At 41.4% G+C, this 19,111-nt stretch overlaps 3 non-coding genes across 3 annotated transcripts; 1 reads left to right on the top strand and 2 right to left on the bottom strand.

The window, feature by feature from the left end:
* Nucleotides 1-479: 479 nt before the first annotated feature.
* On the top strand, nucleotides 480-561 carry trnas-uga (transfer RNA serine (anticodon UGA)). The gene has a single exon. It is a non-coding gene; the product is annotated as a tRNA-Ser (tRNA).
* Nucleotides 562-18,121: 17,560 nt separating this feature from the next.
* Nucleotides 18,122-18,203, bottom strand: trnas-uga (transfer RNA serine (anticodon UGA)). The gene has a single exon. It is a non-coding gene; the product is annotated as a tRNA-Ser (tRNA).
* Nucleotides 18,204-18,782: 579 nt separating this feature from the next.
* trnav-cac (transfer RNA valine (anticodon CAC)) lies at nucleotides 18,783-18,855 on the bottom strand. Its single transcript has one exon. It is a non-coding gene; the product is annotated as a tRNA-Val (tRNA).
* Between the last annotated feature and the right edge of the window lie 256 nt (nucleotides 18,856-19,111).

Raw genomic sequence — 19,111 nt, forward strand, 5'->3', positions numbered from 1 at the left:
TGTCAGATCATGGTTTGGAAGAGGCTCCACAAAGAAGAACATTTCAGTGCCTGTCTAAGTGAACCATCACAGTGGACTTGTGTTTGTAATCAGCATGTCATTCACTGCCATGCAGCCAGCTGTGTAGTAATACTGCTGATAGAAGTGTCAGTGAGAGCAGCAATTAATTCAAATTAAATTAATTAAAATTAGTGAGAGCAGGGAATTCTGCCTATCATTCTGGAATACTGATGTCTATACTGGAATGCTGCCACTTATTCTAGATTTCTGGAACTTCTGGAATTTTGACTTTGACTTAACTTTCTGTGATAGCTGTCTGTCAAACGGAGACTCTGGTCGGCGCAGATTTACCTTCGAATGAAATGGAAACAAGTAAAGGAGCACCAACACCAAACTGGACAGGACAACCTGGACAAGACCATGCACTCATGGACAGAACCAACCTGGGTTGTCAGACTCTTCATTGTTACCTTTTCCTAGTTGTTGTGGCCGAGTGGTTAAGGCGATGGACTTGAAATCCGTTGGGGTTTCCCCGCGCAGGTTCGAATCCTGCCAACAACGGTTCTTTTCATCTCCAAGATCACTTTATGCCCCTCCATGTCTGAGGACCAAACCCTGGCACAGTCCATCTGACACAAAAACTGTCATTTTAAAATTGCTGGGCCGAGAACAACTGGTGTGCAATGAGGAGGCAAAGGATAAAACGTCCCAGCACATTTCAAACCCAGTTTCACCCTGAGGCAGAGACTGCTTCACCTTAAGGACAAAACACCTGGGAAAGGCAGATCTCAAGGTACTACAATAGTCAGAACGATTCATCATGTGGTGACCAGATGAAAAATCTCATCTCTGGCTCAAGACTTGTTGAGATAGCATAGACAGACACACTCTCAGTCTGTCCACATCAGTGTCAGTGAAGATTTCAGATTGTTTATTAAGTGTTCATCCTTGAGCTTTTCCAAACTTGTTGTGGACAGCACGCTGTTCATGTCAGGATGGCCGAGCGGTCCAAGGCGCTGCGTTCAGGTCGCAGTCTCCACTGTTTTATCTTATCTTATCTTCTCTTATCACTCTCTGACACAGTGCTCGAGTAGGACATTGTCGTGACCTTCCCTGGTCACCCCGGATTGTCAGATTCTGTCTCCTGTATTCAGAACATTGAGTGAAAGAAAATACCCTGGGTTTTATAGTTTCGCCTTTTGCAAAAGGGAGAACACTCAGTGAACACAGGCCTTTCAGTCTGCTCCACTCCCCTCCATAAGTGCTCTGCCCTTCCCTGGACACAGGCTTGTTTTATTGAAAAGTGGAGGTACATTTGCATAATAGATAAACAGTTCTTCAAGACCTTCGTAGGTATTACCATATTGGGAAATGTTGCCCTTTTATTCCCACCTACAAATTATCATAATTGGTTTAACATATCTCTGTGAAACACTCTGCATCCTTCCTATGTTGGATGATTTATCTTACGTCCAATGCCTCCCTATTCTTCGGCCCTCACCGCATCAAAGGGATATGACGAACATCCTCCCGAACTCCCTAAAAGTAAGGATGTTTGTGTGTGAAAGAGTGTGAAAACCTCCCTTTCTTCCCTGAGAGCCAGGATGCATACGAGTAAATATGTGCTCTGTATCATGTCAGTGTGTAGTTAACCTTATATAATCCCACAACTCCCCCTTTTGGACTCTACTAGAGTCCAACACCCAAAGAAAACCGTGACAAAGGTTATATGTGTCAAAAATATAAGTAAAAGTGTGAGCAGTCAAACAGTAAACATGTTATACATCATAGTATGTGGGGGTATTTTAATCGGTCGGTCTTTCACCGTTCCCGCCCCCAGATACTCCTAACAGCTCAAATGTAATGAAAATTGTCAGAATGTACAAAATTGTGTTTTTATCAGTTCATGTATGTGTTCCTGTCCGTCTGCCTCATCGTCCAGCGCCCCGCCTGGTTCTCTGGTCCTCTCGTCCTCACGATGTGTCTTCTTTCTTCGGATCCCTGGGGTTAGACTACCCGGGATCCTGGATTCCTGTCAGGGGATTATTCTGCCCCTTTTGTGACAGGATCCGTATCTGAATCAGCCGATTCAGACTTCTGCGCCCTCAGATCAGCGTGGACGTCCTGTAGAGATCGTTGAGGCTCCTCTGCAGCTGTGCACTGGCTCCAGTGGAACCAGGTGTCCCCCTTTCCTCTCAGCCGAACTGCGTGTGAGGTGCGTTCCGTCACCTGATAGGGACCTGTCCACCTTGTTCTCCGACCACTTCCTTTTGATGACCCTCAGGAGTACCCACTCAGCTAAATACTAACACCAAAGCTTTAAATTCATTATGGTTTATATTAATATCATAATACATACTCTTTCAGTCTCAGCCGGCCAGCTGGTCCAGGAAACTGTCGACCTGTAAGAAGCTCATAGGGTGTAGATTATATGGCGTTATTAACAGAACATCAATACAATAGATAATACTTGAACCCATATAAATTTGGTCTGTGCACAGATTTTAGCCAATTTTTGTTTTAGGTTTGATTCATCCTTTCCACCTTTCCTTGAGACTGTGGATGATAAACAGTACCAAAAGCATGCTTCAGTCCCAACATAGCCTCCACCTGCTGGAGGTCTTTGTTTTTGAAATGTGTTCCATTGTCAGATCTGATTTTTTCAGGAAAACCATGTCTAGGGATGTAGGTGTTAATCAGAAATTTAATGACAGTTTTGCTGTCCTCCCTTTTCGCAGGACAGGCTTCTGGCCATCCTGAGTATGCATCAACACACATCAAAATATATCTGAATCCCCTCACAGAGTTAATCATGTCAGTGTAGTCAATGATGATTTCTTTGCCCGTCTTGGCCTCTAGTGGGTAGTGTCCTGCTTCTGGTTTGATGGTTGGTCTCGGATTGTATTTATTACACTGATCACATGTTCAAATTACATACTGAGCCATGTCTTTCATGTAGGGGTGCCCCCAGTGCTCCAGATTTCTTAACATCTGAGCTACCCCCACATGGCCTAGCCCATGTGCTTCTTCCATGGCAGTTTGTCTCAATCCAGGTGGCAGTATGGGTCGTCCATCCGGTCCCCTCCATACGCCTCCTGTGTCAGTGAGGTGAGTGTGAATGTCTCTGAGTTTACATATGCGACTACACTATGTGTTGTGAGTACATACAGCTGGTGTCCCATGACCATGTGTTCAGTTTTCTGAATTAGCTTAGCTATTCCTGCATGTTGTGTGCACTGCGGGTGTCTTTTTTCCATGTTGTCTAAGAGGACACTGATGTACATCAGTATTACTCTCTCTCCCCCTTTTCTCTGGAACTCCTTCTGCAAACTTCCTCTATTTTTCACCATCAACTTTCACAACATCTTTCTGCCAACAACTTATCTACAGCATCCTTCATAAGAATCACTTCTGCCACTGCAGTCTTAGAGTCATAAGTCTGGTTCAGTATTCCGCCTAAGACCGTCAGCTGTTCTTCTACTGTCTTTAGTGGGCTGTGCGGACCCCACCTGTCGTCAGTCATGTCTCGGTGCACACTTAAGTCCATGTCGTCAGTCATTAAAGTCTTAATCTCGTGCTCACGTAGGAATTACAAAACTATAGTTTAAGTTCAAATTTACAAAACTGCAGTTACAATGTTTCTATGTCCTCTACCAAACTATGTACACATCAGAAGAAACAACTAATCCAGTTCGTGAGTGAACCTACTTCAACAGACCACTGCTTTACGTTAGCACCAGTTAGGTTTCCAGCAGTGCTGCTGCTTCAGCTCACACGTCCCTGGCACTCATCCACATTTCTCATTCATGCATTACCCATAATATGAGCGCTCAGTATGTGTGTGTGTTACAGCTCCACTCTCAGCTGTGTGTCTCAGTAAGGGGTGCTTTCGAACTCACAGGACTTTCCTCTGTTCTTGTAGCCGGTCCGACTACTCACAGTTCATCTGTTCTTGCCGTCTCTCTTTTAGACGGCTCACAGTTATAACAGTGTTCTTCACTGTCTAGATTCAGGCCGACTGAGAAATATGGCACGCTGTGTCCCTAGTACTCAGTCCAGTGGATTTGAGACTAGCCTCTCTTCCACGACACCAGAATCTTATACGTCTGTAATTTGGAAGCCTGTAGACTTACTACAACTTCCGCCTAACTAGTGCGGTCGTTGTTTCAGTTTCCAGTCGTTCCAACATCCATACCATGTGTTTGCCTGTTGTTCTTTTCCTCTCTCTTTTTTTAGTGATTTAGGGTTCCTCAAGCCCCGGGACTCAAACCCAGCTTTTCCGGCCTCTCGTCAGAGCACCGGTGGAGTCGCCACACTCAGGATTTTGCAACCCCTTTTTCCTTTTTCTTATTCTTTATCTTTACTCTTACAAGAATTCTTTAACCTCTTTTTTTTTTTTGTTTCAGTCAATGTTCGTATAATTTACAGACAGATTACTACTAAGACTCGGGACATGTTACACTTTAGAGTAGTCAATGCAGATATAAAAGGTCTCCTCACCTTATTGTTGGCGCGCCACATGTCCTCTGTCTGTTCGTAATCAACCCCTGTGTTCAATTGACGGATCTGAGAAGAATATAATTACCTTCTATCCTGGACGGGCCCCCAAAATGTCGTGACCTTCCCTGGTCACCCCGGATTGTCAGACTCCGTCTTCTGTAATCAGAACCGAGGCCGGTTCTAGGCAGGGGCAAGAGGGGGCAGTGCCCCCTCAAATGTCTTGCCACACACACACACACACCCTGAGTAAACATCCAATCAGCGTCCGTATGCAAATGAGTCAACACGTGGTCTAACGGTGTAGTGACAGGTTTCATGTCCATGTCCGCTGAATGTGACTGAAGACAAATGACCGCTGTCTGACAGAGCCCTATGTAAAGCCTCAGACTGTAGTTCTGTTCTGTTTCAGATCACACTGCAGTTTCTACAAAGCCAGCTGACTTAATTTCCACTCCAGCTCTAGCAGGACACAGACACTGCAATGCATCCATTTTATACGAAAGTTTTTGCAAAGGGAAATAGGAGACTGTGGTTGTAAAGTGGACAGGAGTAGAGTGCTTTAAAAAATACAACTAAAACAAACAAATAATAAAAAAGAGAAAACATTACATGATCTATAGCCTGTCTGCTAGGGTTTAATTTTTTTAAGTGTTACTTTTATTCATAAGACCTTTGAGTGTTGTAAACTTAAACTTACTTTAGATTACATGTTTTTGAGAATGAGACCATCCAGATAAATGTTATGTTGTTGATTAATAAAAGCTGGATTAAGGATATTTTATTTATTCAATGTTTATGTTTCAGTTTTCCCCTGAGGGATCCACCTTATAGTGGTCAGGGGGATTGCGTGCCTCAGTGCTATACCAGCAGAAGCTTAGTCTTCAGCTGGGACTCACAAGTTGGACAGGTCTGAAGATAAAGGCCTGACAAAGTGCAATCCACTTCTCCAGGCTGGCTTTGGACACAGCTAACAACACAATTCAGCAAGGAACATATTGTCACTATAAGACCAGAGGAAAAAAGTGCTTCAACATGAAGTGTACACATGATGCCCCCTTCACATTTCGGACTGCCCCCTCAGGGATATATATATATATGTATATATCTTTCCTAATTTATTCTTTGATGTCTGTATCTGCTGTTGCAAAAATGCAATTTCCCCATTGTGGGACTAATAAAGGTTTCTTAATTCTTAATATCCTGTGCTGACCGCTCCATATAAACCAATGGAAGCGGCCAGGCTAACTTACCCAATGGGAATGAATGAGCGGCTGAGCTAACAGTAATGAGACTCACCAGTTCTGTAGTTTAAGATCAATTCAGATGATCCACTCGACACATAAAGACTTTGGTAGTTGGCTCCTATAGATCGACATTCAGTACATTTAATTTGAAGAGATGACAACATGAATTACAGCAAACTTTTCCTACTTGTGTCCCGCTCGCATCTAGACTGGCACTGCCAGGTTACAGTGATGCGATTGGTCTGAGTCGGACGTCATTACGTAGAAATACAACATGGCCCACAATACAATATATGGGAGCAGTAGCTGGAGTTTTTCACCCGGGTTACAATTTTAAGCGAGTGAATGCAGCGATCAGTCCCTGTTTACTACAGAGGACGCTATAAAACATTCAGTCAAACCTGTCCAGACTGTTCCAACTGACTGCATCACATCAATGTTATTCTACTTAAAGAAACAGGAAAAAAAACGTAATGATGACAGAACGCTCCTCCTACAGCTGTAAAGCTACAAACATGCTTTCAAAACTAAAGTGTCTAAATGTGATGACACCCTTGCTGTGACTTTGGGACAATCTGACAACATAGTAATTAAAAATGTGCAACTCAGAAAGTAGCCATGCTATACAGCTGAAACTTTGAACATATTTTAAAAGATGTATTTACTTAAATATAGTTAAAACTGTAGTCATAGCGCCACCATGTGGTGAGATATAAAGTGTCAAAAACATCGGACAAAACATTAGTGGACAACTTTAAATAGTGTAAGATTTTTTATTTTGGAATATCTAATAGCGTTTCATTGCTATTGGCTAATAAACTTTTGTGGGCGTGGCCATGTGTACTTAATGTACTATAACTGATGCATACTGTAACATATAGCTGCCAAATTTGGGTCACCTATGTAGGCTAGTACTAAGACTTAGTGTACCAAGTTGCATGCGGTTTGGCCACTGGGGGGCGCTATAGTGAAAACATATGTATTACTCAACATAAATCCATCCTGTTTTTCAAATGCTTCTGTGAAATACCTGATATGACTTCAACAGCACAGCTTTCAGGTGTGAAATGGTCGCCTGTAATAGCTGATATCTGTTACACTGCTAACAGCTCTGCAATCACAGTTTCTTCAGGAACTTCCATTCTAGTTAAATTAAGAGATCAACATTTTTAACCACCCAAAATTATTATTATTATTATTATTATTATAACGATTATATTATCAAAGGATTTTGAAAACCAACACAGTGCTATGACATAGTAATACTATATTATACTGCACCACTACAGTAATCAAAGTCCATTGAAAGTTATGCTAACTGAAGATAGAGAGGCTCAGAAACAAGTTAAATATTGTCCATTTATTGTTTACAAAGACATCTACAGTGCCCATGTTAGTCAGAATATGTCTATGTGTTTGCGCTGGCTACTGCACCAACAAAAACTCTTATCATAAACACTATGCCAATAACATTCTGACAAAAGTTTATGTGACAAACACACTAGACCACGTGGCCTAATGGATGGAGTGAGGCCACCGCTGTGTGTTTTGGTTGCGTACCGGAGCTCGGCTACGTTAGGAGCGGCTGGATAAACGGCGTTAGTCCGCGCGGGCTCGGTGCTTAGTTCTCAGGGAGGACATTTAAACGCAGCCATTGCGTCATGCTTGGCAGAGAGGCGGACAGGTAAAGCAGCTGCTTGACAATCCAGGTTTTCTTTGCAGTGTAGTTTAATTTAAGATTAAAATATCAGCAAAACCGTAACATTAAGTCGCATATACGCATTGCAAGTTGCAGAGACACCGCGCACGTCTCATTTTAATTCAGCTGCTGCAGCCGACACTTCACGGCAGGTAAAGTGCATTTTAAACTGCCTGAAACATGACAAGCGATCTTTTTCACTTAATATAGTTTTTATTGAGGCCATTTAAAAACGCATATAGCGAACGGACCGCGGTATTAAACTGCTGAGCCCGTCCCGATGTGTTTCTGTTTGTTTTTGTAATTTTACCATGTTAAGAGCGCAGCATTGTGCAGTCTTTATGTTAGAAGTTACGCATGGTAATAAAAACACTCTTTTTACACTTTTTATTGCCGGTATTAAAAATGATACCGTCGCTACCTGTGTGCCCCGCCGTATACCTTAATGCCGCCCCACCCTATTTCTGGCTGAGATGGTTCATACATTTAGTAGCATTTAACATTTAAGATGCAGTTATGAGCACAGCATCCTGCTTCTGTTTGTCTTTTTACTAGATTACTTATAGATTACTGTGTGTTGCTCATGCTTGTCATGCAATGAACACAATCCTGATTTATTTTTTGTTTTGCAGGTTTTTGACACATATCAGACAGAATGCGAAGACGGCTCGATCCAAAGCAGGATGCACAGTTTAATGCTAGTGCTGAAAGGGACAAAGTAGGATTTGACATCAAATTCATCAATGCCTTCAAAGGTAAGTTGAATCCCTTGATTTAATTATGATTAAATACATCAGCTTACTTTTTGTCATCTATTTGTTATGTGTATTAATTAGGTCGTGGCATCTTCACCACGGCTCCATTTGAAAAAGGAGACTTTCTGTTGGAATATCGAGGTGAACTCATAAGCAAGCAAGAATGTGAAAGAAGAAAGAGACTTTACCATGACAAGCTGAAGGTGTTCATGTTTGAGTTCCATTTTGATGGAAAACTCTGGTGGTGTGTATTATATTTCGCTTTGTCTAATCAGTTTAGTGAACACAGAAATAATATTAAATTAAGGATCTAAGCCTCTGGAATGAAGGTATAAATATATATAATGAAGGTATAATTAAATAATAATAATTATAATAATAATAATAATTGAAACCTTTATTAGTCCCACAATGGGGAAATTGCTCAAGGCAGCCCAGCAAAGAGCGCCATACGCCAGTGAGCACACTGGAGGCTATGCAGGTAAAGTGTCTTGCCCAAGGACACACAACAGTGACTAGGGAGGAGTTAGGCTGAGATGGCCGTGGGCAACCAGGCTGAGATGGATGAAGGCAGGAACTTGACAAGTCCACTGCTTGGTCCACACAGCCAGAATGAAACGGTACATAAAATTTAGCACTTCATTCTTTGCGTGTGGCAATGCGTAAGTCCACCAACACGTAATGTAGGTATGTGTGTATGTAGTCACCTGAATGTGAAATGTGTTTTGTAAGTACTCTCTCCTGAAAGTGAAAGTTGGCATAGGATCTGAATGTGTGTGTGTATTAAGCAGTAAACCACCAATCCTCAAGGTGCGGTTGATAGTGTCATCAGTTTGTTTTTAGAAGTTCTTGGACAAGCTGAATTTTATCTGGTTTAGTATAATGTGTCTAAAAAACTGTATGTCTAAAAAACTATAAAGGTTGTAAAGCAAGTATTTCTTTACAGTACGTTTCTTCCTCAATTTTGGTATTAACAAAACCTAACATGAGAAAACGGATATCAATGCAGATGTAGTTTTTAACCGTTGGCTCTTTTTTACTGTTTTAGGGAACCACTGAAAATGGCACGAAACAGTTCATCGGTTCTAATGAAATGGATCCAGTTGTCTGCAATAAAAAGGTACAGTATATTGTATGCCATGTTAATATTAGGTTACGTTTATATGGTTTTCTAGCTATCAGTATGTGACTTTTCACATTATTAAATATTACCATACATTTTCACCAACGGTGTCAGAAGCATCAGCTTGTGTGCACAACAGTATCATCCTTGGACAAGTGCATCCAGTGTGTGGGACCTGTATCCTCCTTGAAGTGGCTTGGATATAAGTGCAAAGGTAAGCTGCAGTATTTAGTACAGTGGTGTAGTACAGGGCCGTAGGTGGACGTGCACTCCTTACATCTACCTAAAACATAGGTGCACCTGAAAGGGAAGGTGTCTAATACAACAGTCCAAAAATAAATCCTTCTAACGTTTGTGCATACAAACTGATGCAACTGGATGCCAATTGTCAGATATGTTGTTTGTTGTGTCGTGTTCTGTCATAGCCTACTGACACATGCAATAATCATTTTTGTCAATTTAATTATATTAAATAAAGTCTAAATGTGGTGTTGTATGTAGTTCAACACCACCAAGAAATAAAGCCTCCACATTTAAAACTATTGAAACACTGAACCTTCAGGATGGAGGATTTATTGTGGCATTTTTATGGTACACTACATGTATTTTTATCTAGTTGCATGTAATAAACTGATCCTTTGGTGTATGCATTCTCATTTACAGTATCTCACAAAGGTGAGCCCACCCCTCATATTTTTGTTGTATCTGTTGTATCTTTTCATGGGATAATACTATAGAAACAAAACTTTGATACAACTTAAAGGAGTCATTGTACAGCTCGTATAACAGTATAGATTTACTAAAAATAACTCCACATACAGCCATTAAAATAATTTAATTCAATTAAAATTTAATTAAAAAATATAAACAGCTGGCAACAAAAGTGGGTACTATGCTAAAGGTTGTCCCGATTCTTGTCTTTTAATTCTTTTTATTCGCTCTATTAAAATTAAAACAACATTTCTATTGTTTCTGTGTAAATCATTGCTATGACACAAGACATTTTTAATTTACCCATAAAATTAAAACTTTTAAAATGTGTTACAGTTTGTTTGGGCGTCTGGCATAAAAAATGCCTTGAGCGAATTACAGATGACCTCCAGCACCATTCACAGGTGAGTCCCTATATAAGGTTTCTTGAATATCTAACATCTCTTGCTGTTTCCAATTATTTAATTTGTTTCTCATTCTTTCAGGAGCCACAGTCTTCTATATGTTCTGTGGACAATCTGGTGTCAGATGAGGACAATTCAGAAGTGGGTAACCTATCAGATTTTGATCACAGCCTGTCTGATGAGGAGTACATACCAGACTCGGAGTCACAAAATGATAATGATTCAGATACAAGCATACCCTCGATGTCTAGCGGTAGAGAGGTTACAGAAAAAACTGTTATGGCTGAAGGAACATCTCATGGATCAGATGCAGACATCCAAGTTTGGCCTAGCCAATCCAAGGCTCCACCACCTCTTAAAGACCATGTGATTCCCAGTGCTGCTAAAAAATCACATTTAGGTACATCCACCAAAAAGGCATCAAAGAAAAAGCCAAAGGATGAAGCACAGCTTCTCAATCACAACTCAAGTCAATTGACTATGACCATAAAAAATTACTGTTACATTTGTGGTAAGCCACAAAGCAAAATTTCTCGCCACCTGAGAACACATAAAACGCACGCTGAAGTTGTATGTTTGTATGTTTTTTCCCTACCTGAGCACTCACAAGAGCGGAAAACACTATTAGAGAAAATGAGAAATAAGGGAAATTTTAGACATAACGTTGCAGTTTTACAAGATGGAACGGGACCATTGAAAGTTAAGAGAAAACCTAAAACTAAATCATTGGCAGGAAAGTTTATTTCCTGTATGCATTGTCAAGGGATGTACATTCGGAAAGAGTTTTGGCGACATGTCCGCAAATGCCCCTGCAAGCCAGAAAATAAAGATACTGAAAAGGAACCTGGAAGAACCAGAGTGCTGGGTTTGGCTGCTGCTCTACAGACTGCATCCAGTCACCGGATTCCAGGTGGTGTGTGGAAGCTCCTGACAGCCATGAAACAGGATGAGGTTGCTTCGGTTGTGCGAAATGACCTATGACCTATTGTTCAGTTTGCCCAGTCCCTCTACAACAGACATGGGCAAGATGCTACAAAGAGTGAATACATGAGACAGAAGCTCAGGGAAGTTGGTCGCTTGTTGGTGTGTCTGCGCTCGGAATTCTCAATACAAAACCTGGAGGAGGCTGTGAGAGAAGTAGTTTGAGGCCACCCTCAAACTACTTCTCTCAATGGAGAAAGGACATCTTTCCAGAATGCAGGGAAAATCATTGGATGAGATTGAACTTGAGGGTATGAATATCTTGAGTGATTATTTAGTCTGAACACAGTGCATGTGTACACTGTCTTCATTTGACCTTTATTCACACCATGTCCCAGAGGAAATTGTGTTTAGTGATGATGAAGCCAAGGACGGCGAGAATGAGTCCGATGATAGTGGAACGGAATTCACAACGGCAACGGAGTGTGAAACTCGTGAACCTGTTGATGCTGCTTCAGAGTCTACAGTCACAGAGCCGCTCCATGACACGGGAGGTTTTGGTAAGTTGCCTTACACTATACTTGTGTTTCTGATGATGAAATGTATTTTACCATGACAAAAACTTTTTTCCATATGTGTTCAGCAGAAGCTGTGTCAACAGTGACATCCACGGTAAATGAGACTGTCTCTGTATCTGAAGGTAAGGCAAGTTTAGTTGCAGAGCAATGTTACATAAGGCGTAAACAAATTCATGGAGACGATGGAAAACACATTTCAAAAAGTTGATATAAAGACACAAATCAAATTCAAAAGAATAAAATAGATAACTATATAGTGTTGTGTATTTTAGAAGTTTAGATCATTACATTTACATTACATGTATGCATTTAGCAGATGCCTTTGTCTAAAGCAACTTAAAAGAAGAGGATTAACATTCAAATGAAAACAAACACAATCAAAAACCTTACTAAGAGTGCAACACTGGTGCTTTGAATTTGATGTAAGCAGTGTAGCTCATTGAACAGAAGTGTGATGCTCTTTTTGGCTGGTTGAAAATCAGACGTGCAGCTGCATACTGGAGCAGAAGCACCGGCTGGAACACCTATTAGGAGGGCATTGCAGTAGGCAAGAGAGGCGAGGTCTGGATCAGGAGCTGGGTTGCATGTTGAGTTAGGTGCGGCAAGACTGGGCTACAGAGGCCCCAAGTAGACATGCACGTCTTAACGTAGTATTGTCTTCACACAAGGAGGGCTGACACGTCAGTGTTACCCCTACTATTATGATGCAATAGTAGCTGCACTATTGATTGCACCTAGCAGTGCTAGTAGTTAGCACCTTCTGATGGGTTCCGGGTATGTTTGAAATCAGGTGGTTTAACCCACAAGCAGATTTTCCTCCTGGGAGTTTCAGCTGGAGTCTGTGGTGGATGTGACAGAGGAGAACAACACGCCTCACCCCCTTCATGCCACGCTGCATGAACAGCACTGGGACTACCCAAGAGCAGCACAGAACGCCACAGGAGGTCTTTCCTGAAAGTGGCCATCAGACTGATTTTTAGTGACACTTCTACTACTTATACTCTTCTACTTTAATTGTAACTTGATACCTCTGGCAAAATCATTTTAATATTTAATTTTAAACATTGCACTCGACTACATAAAGAGTATTTTCATTATTTTTCAGCTGCAGCTTATGTGAAACTTCGTCTCAGTGGTGAAATTATGATGAATTGGTAAAAAAATGATTTAATCCTAGGAATAAGTAAACAGGAATCTGTGGCAATAGGTAAATGTATTAACACACTTGTTTGTGTCTGTGTCTTCTGTTTTTCTACAAGATGCTTGTCCAGATAATGAAGTAAGAAGAGCACCAAAGAAACCATGGTCCAAGGCTGAGGTCAACGCAGTAATGCGACATTTTAAAGATCACATATCTAAAGGACAACTGGCAACCAAAACTGAATGCACTCACTGCAAGATGGCTGAAGGGTCTGTTTTAGCACAGAGAACAGTGCAAAATATCAGGGACTTTGTTAGAAACCGAGGAGTAACTGCAAAAAGACAGTCACAGAAGGAAATGTAATGTATGTAAATCCACAGATTTGCACATAGAAACCAAGTTTCTAAAAGCAATCAGTTACTAATATGGGAGAGTAACTACGTTGTAGTAACAGATTTAATATAAAGTTATTAGAGTTAAAAAGTTTGTTTTGTATGCATTGATTAATGTAAATGCACTTATAATCAAATTTAATTTAAATTCTGTGCAAAGAAGAGTACACGGTTGTGTTATTTAAGTTATCTTTATATTGAAACCTCCCATATTTATTTTGTAGAATGTTCCTGTTAAAATATATTAGCAAGAAGGAACATGTAAGTGCATTCATTTTTATGCACCTCTTTTTGTTTATATGTTTATTATTTTTAGTTTTGGATTTGTGCAATAGCACGTAGAATAACAATAAGTTTGGTTGCTAGGCAACCAAACTAATTAAAGAACCTGTCCATTTAATCCTGTGTTGTCAGGTGTGTATTTATGTTAATCCATGTTAATTTAAAAGTGACGTCATAGTCCAGATAATGCATTTTCTTGTTCTCATAAACCACAGATTTATCAAAAAGTGAAATGTCTGCTCAAACCACAGTTGGAGCAGGGTCATGTGTATAGAGTTCTGTTGCGTGTATCTGAACTCTGAAGTGACCCAAATTTTTTTCAATTTTTTTAGAGTAACCTAAGCCAACTCCCATAGCTCTAGGACCATGGGAAAGGGTAGCCCATCTAAACCACCTTCAGGCCTGTTTCGAGAAATTGTCCATCTAAACCATAAAAACCCTTGTGTGTGTGTGTCAGTGTGTGTGTGTGTGTGTGTCTGTGTGTGTGTGTGTGTGTGTGTGTGTGTGTGTGTGTGTGTGTGTGTGTGTGTGTGGTCAGCCTGTCCCTTCATCCTTCCTGTCAGCAGAGCAAAGCTGTATCAGTGTCTCATCCAGGTCTCAGCTCCTCAGGCTTTCTTCAGAAGAGCTGTCACTGTTGGAGTATCTGTTGCACAAGTGCTGCACATATCTGATCTAAGTTCTTTCTGAATCCTCACATCTAAAGTTACAGAGAACTTTTACAAACTCCCTTCTTGTTGGCTGCTACAAGCCGACAGCCTCCACACATCAGAGGCCTGCACACCATGAGCTTCCTGCACTTCCTGCTGTTGATGACAGCTCTCTCTCCGATTGGGAGATTAGACTGATGTGACTGTGACATCATGACGTCACTATTCAGAGCCTGCTGTTTAACATGCTGCTTACAGAGAGACAGAGACAGCAGCAGCACTCTGTGAGCCAGGTCCACTCTACTTGGAGGAAGTAAAACGCCTCATTTCATCAAGATGGAGACACTGAAAGAACACAACCAGCAGCTGTGACACATCAGCTTTTCCTCTTAATCTACTCAGTTCATGGATGTTCTGACACACGTCCTGCCTCGTGCTTCAACAGGAAGACTCATCAAGTTGATAGCAGCTTCAAAATAAGTGTGTATAAGTATTAAAACACTAAACTGTGACTTCAGTGAGTCTCCTTTATTTGAACTGATTCATAAAATGATCATAAACACATGACAAATGAAATCCATTCAAACTCTGAAGTTCACCTCATCATATCCCAGTGGCAGACAGAACAGGCCCCCTGAGTGACAGCAAAGCAGTGAGCCCCCTGCTGGTGATCAGCTGCATGTACCAGAAGCAGACAGAGATTTCTGATATGATGTTAAAGGTGTCACAGAGGAGGATCCGACTGTCTGACCTCTGATTCTTCTGTCAGCATCAGACACATCACAGTTTGATCAGTTTTCAGATCACACACAGCAGCATCAGTAACACTGAGCAGACATTACACACTCCATCAAACACACACACACACACTGCTCACTTATAACAGGGATAATAAGTAAAGTTCTTTACAATAAATTCACATTCACATTTTATTATCACTTCACACATGGCACAGTATATATGGCAGAGAGTTAAAGGTGGAATATGTAGTCAGAGTTAATACCAAATATTGACACTAGGTGGCAGCACTTCAGCCTCCATCCACTGCTGCACTACCAGCACCACTCTCAGTGCTTTTTGTTTCCATTGACTGTACAACATGATTCAATCCATGTTATTTATATGACAAACTATGTGTAGTGTTTCTATGTGTGTAGCTGACATGTTGCTCAGCTTCCATTGGACACATATACTAGATGGAAGCTGCAGCAGGATTGGCTGATGACTGATCACAGGTGTGAACAATCAGCCGGTGACGAGTGGAGCAGGAGCAGCTGCCCATGCTGCAGAGACACAAACAGCAGCAGCACTCTGTGACCCATGTCCACTCTGTGTGTCCTCCAGACAGTCTTAAGATTAAGATTAAGAAACCTTTATTAGTCCCACAATGGGGAAATTGCATTTTTGCAACAGCAGGTACAGACAGCAAAGGATAAGTTAAGAAAAGATATATATGATAAAATAAACTACCAATAAAATATAGAATAGAATCATCAACAGTTTACATATGAACAGTTATTGCACAGGTGAGTGGAGGGAGAAGTGGTCTGTAAGAAAACTGTACATAGTGCATCAGAAACTAAATAAATAATGTGTTGTACACTGTGGTGTGTGAATATTGCTCCTATCAGAAGTGGTTATTATACAGTCTGACAGCAGCAGAGGTTGTGTGTAATGACGCGGCTCACCAGCAGAGGGCGTGTGACGGAGCAACAAGCAGAAACTACAGAGGAGAAGAGACACAACAAAGATCAGAACAGACACACTCAGCTCTTCTCTCTGAGACCATGATGATACCGTCACATATCATCACTGCACATGTTTTTGGCTGCACGTCTGGAAATGAGAGGAGACAGAACATTATCATACATGTTGCATAAGTAAAGTCACATGACATGCACCACTGTAAATAAAGGAAACACATATTTTTAAGACATTTAGAGCATAGAGCCCAAGAAATAATATAATCTAAAGCTCACAAGACACAAGACGAACAGAACAGAACAGAACAAATACTTTATTTATCCCAAACTGGGAAATGTTTTCTATATGTTTTCCAGCAGTGCCTCATGTTCAGCAGCATACAGTGAGCAGCTTTAATCTCTGGATTGACAGACTTTATCTGCGCAATAACTTGCAGAACAGAAAGTCTTCCAAAATATCTCCTTTCCAGGGATAGCACACCAAAACTATCAACTGAGCAGCACTGGAGATGCTCTGCTCTGTCGATTCATCCAACTGAAAGGAACATTTCTTACATGATCGCAGTCTATCCAGCAGCTGTGCCTGAATGTCAGCTGAGAGATCTTCTGTTCTCCTCCTCACCATGTCATTTGAAAAAGGTACAACTTTCAGTTTATTAGCTGCCTCTGTGCCAAGCAAAATCTCACACCAGTCAGATCTCTGTCCACCTGTACGGTCACAAAGCCGGGGTCAGTGACGCTGTTTTCCGGGATGTCTGAGTGCAGTCCTTTTTTTCTAGCTCTCAGGACAGGAGCTGTATCCACCCTGAAGGACGGCGCCACAGGAAGTTAAAAGGCACTATGACTCTGGTGATATTAAAATTGTCATCACGACCCAGGTTGGTTCTGTCCATGAGTGCATTTTCTTGTCCAGTTTGTCCTGTCCAGTTTGGTGTTGGTGCTCCTTTACTTGTTTCCATTTCATTCGCAGGTAAATCTGCACCGACCCGAGTCTCCGTTTGACAGACAGCTATCACAGAAAGTTGCCGACAGCGGAGCAAGTAGTCACGTGCCAACATGGCACAGGTTGAATTGCTTCCAAGCCGGCTGTGTTCACGATCACATGGTCGTTTGAGACTACAAGCCTTCACCGCCATTCTACCCTGTTTACTTTATTAGGAAGGTGCTCTACCATTGTCCCAACAAGCACGGGGAGCACTGAACATAAAACTCTCTTTCTCACATGTTATTGTCTTGTGTTTTTATGAAAGATAAGGCTGACTTGTTTTCTTGCTTCTCTATTTAAACAATCTGAAATCTTCACTGACACTGATGTGGACAGACTGAGAGTGTCTCTGTGCTATTTCAACAAGTCTTGAGCCAGAGATGAGAGTTTTCATCTGCATTCATGGTCACCACATAATGAATCATTCTGACTATTGTGATGCCTTGAGATGAGGTCCAGTGTTCTGGAATGGAAGTTACCATTCCAGAATGGAAGGCAACATTCCGGGACAAACATCGGCATAACAGAATGAAGAGCACATTTGCAGAATGAAAGACAGCATTCCGGAATGAAAGTCAAAATTCCGCAATGAAAGGCAGAAATCTAGAATAAGTGGCGGCATACCAGAATAGACATCAGTATTCCGGAAGGATAGGCAGAATTCCCGAACAACAGTCAGTATTCTGGAACAGAGGTCAGTATTCCGGAACAGAAGTCAGCAAGACAGCATTCTGGAATGAAAAGCATTCCAGAATAAAAGAAAGTATTCCCAAATGAAAGGCAGAAATCTAGAATGAGTGGCAGCATACCAGAATAGACATCCACCCACTCCAGAATGATAGGCAGGATTCCGGAATTAAACCCCTAACCCGACAGCGGCCTGTGACATCATGGAAGTCAGCATTCTGAAATGGAAGGCAACATTCTTGGTCCAGCAATTTTAAAATGATAGTTTTTAGAACTGTCAGATTGACTGTGCCACGGTTTGGTCCTCAGACATGGAGGAGCATAAGGTGATCTTGGAGATGAAAAGAATCGTTGTTGGCAGGATTTGAACCTGCGCGGGGAAACCCCAATGGATTTCAAGTCCATCGCCTTAACCACTCGGCCACAACAACTGTATGATTTGCTGTACCATTGGGGATACAGTACAGACAATGACATTTATGTAAGCTAGAATAACAAAATCAATTGTGAATAGAAATTAAATCAAATATGTCAAGGTGCTTTAACATGAAAATAAGTTGTTCACTGGTGCTCCTCATACAGACCAGGAGTCAGGCATGTGCACAGCTTGTTTACGGTGAGGGCAGCTACTGAGAACATGTGTTCTATTCAACTAGCATCCTGATTAAAAAGAAAGAAAGACATTCCAAGTACTTCATGTGAGCTGCGTATTCACAGAATATATTCACTTATTCTGACGGAGCACTGCTACATGTCAAGTCAAGCCTAAGACAAAAACTTCTCCACCCTAACCAAAAGGCATGGTGCCGTAACATTGAGGATGAGGAAGAGGAGTTGTTCTCAGCTAACCAACGTGCAGCAGCTGATCAATGAACACAGCTGCACTGCTTCCTGAACTAAACTGGGCCAGCTCTCCTCCTGCAGCCGCCTTTTCAGTCTGAATGCACTTCTTTCTTCATCAGTCTTACTATATCCCTACAGGAAGAAATACTCTGAACAAAACAATGTTCTGTTTCTGCCAGGTTTCGCACCAGGGACCTTTCGCGTGTGAGGCGAACGTGATAACCACTACACTACAGAAACTCATAATATGTTTACTTCAGAAAATAGGGTGACCTTGGTGTCAGTGATTTCACGTCTGAAATAGTTTAGTGCTCCTGTTGAAGTCTGTTAGTCTAGGGTTATCATTTTCTTGTTTTCCGACGAAATGACAGGTGTGTTAAACTTTTCCAGGGCTGGTTGAGAAACAGTGTGACTGTAGTATGAACACACCTCACGCAAGCCACGCTGGAAGGGTGTGCTTACTCTGTCTCTGAGAAGCATCTGTGACACTCCTTTG

This window comes from Parambassis ranga, unplaced genomic scaffold (genome assembly GCF_900634625.1).
Source record: "Parambassis ranga unplaced genomic scaffold, fParRan2.1 scaffold_31_arrow_ctg1, whole genome shotgun sequence".
Lineage (NCBI taxonomy): Eukaryota > Metazoa > Chordata > Actinopteri > Ambassidae > Parambassis > Parambassis ranga.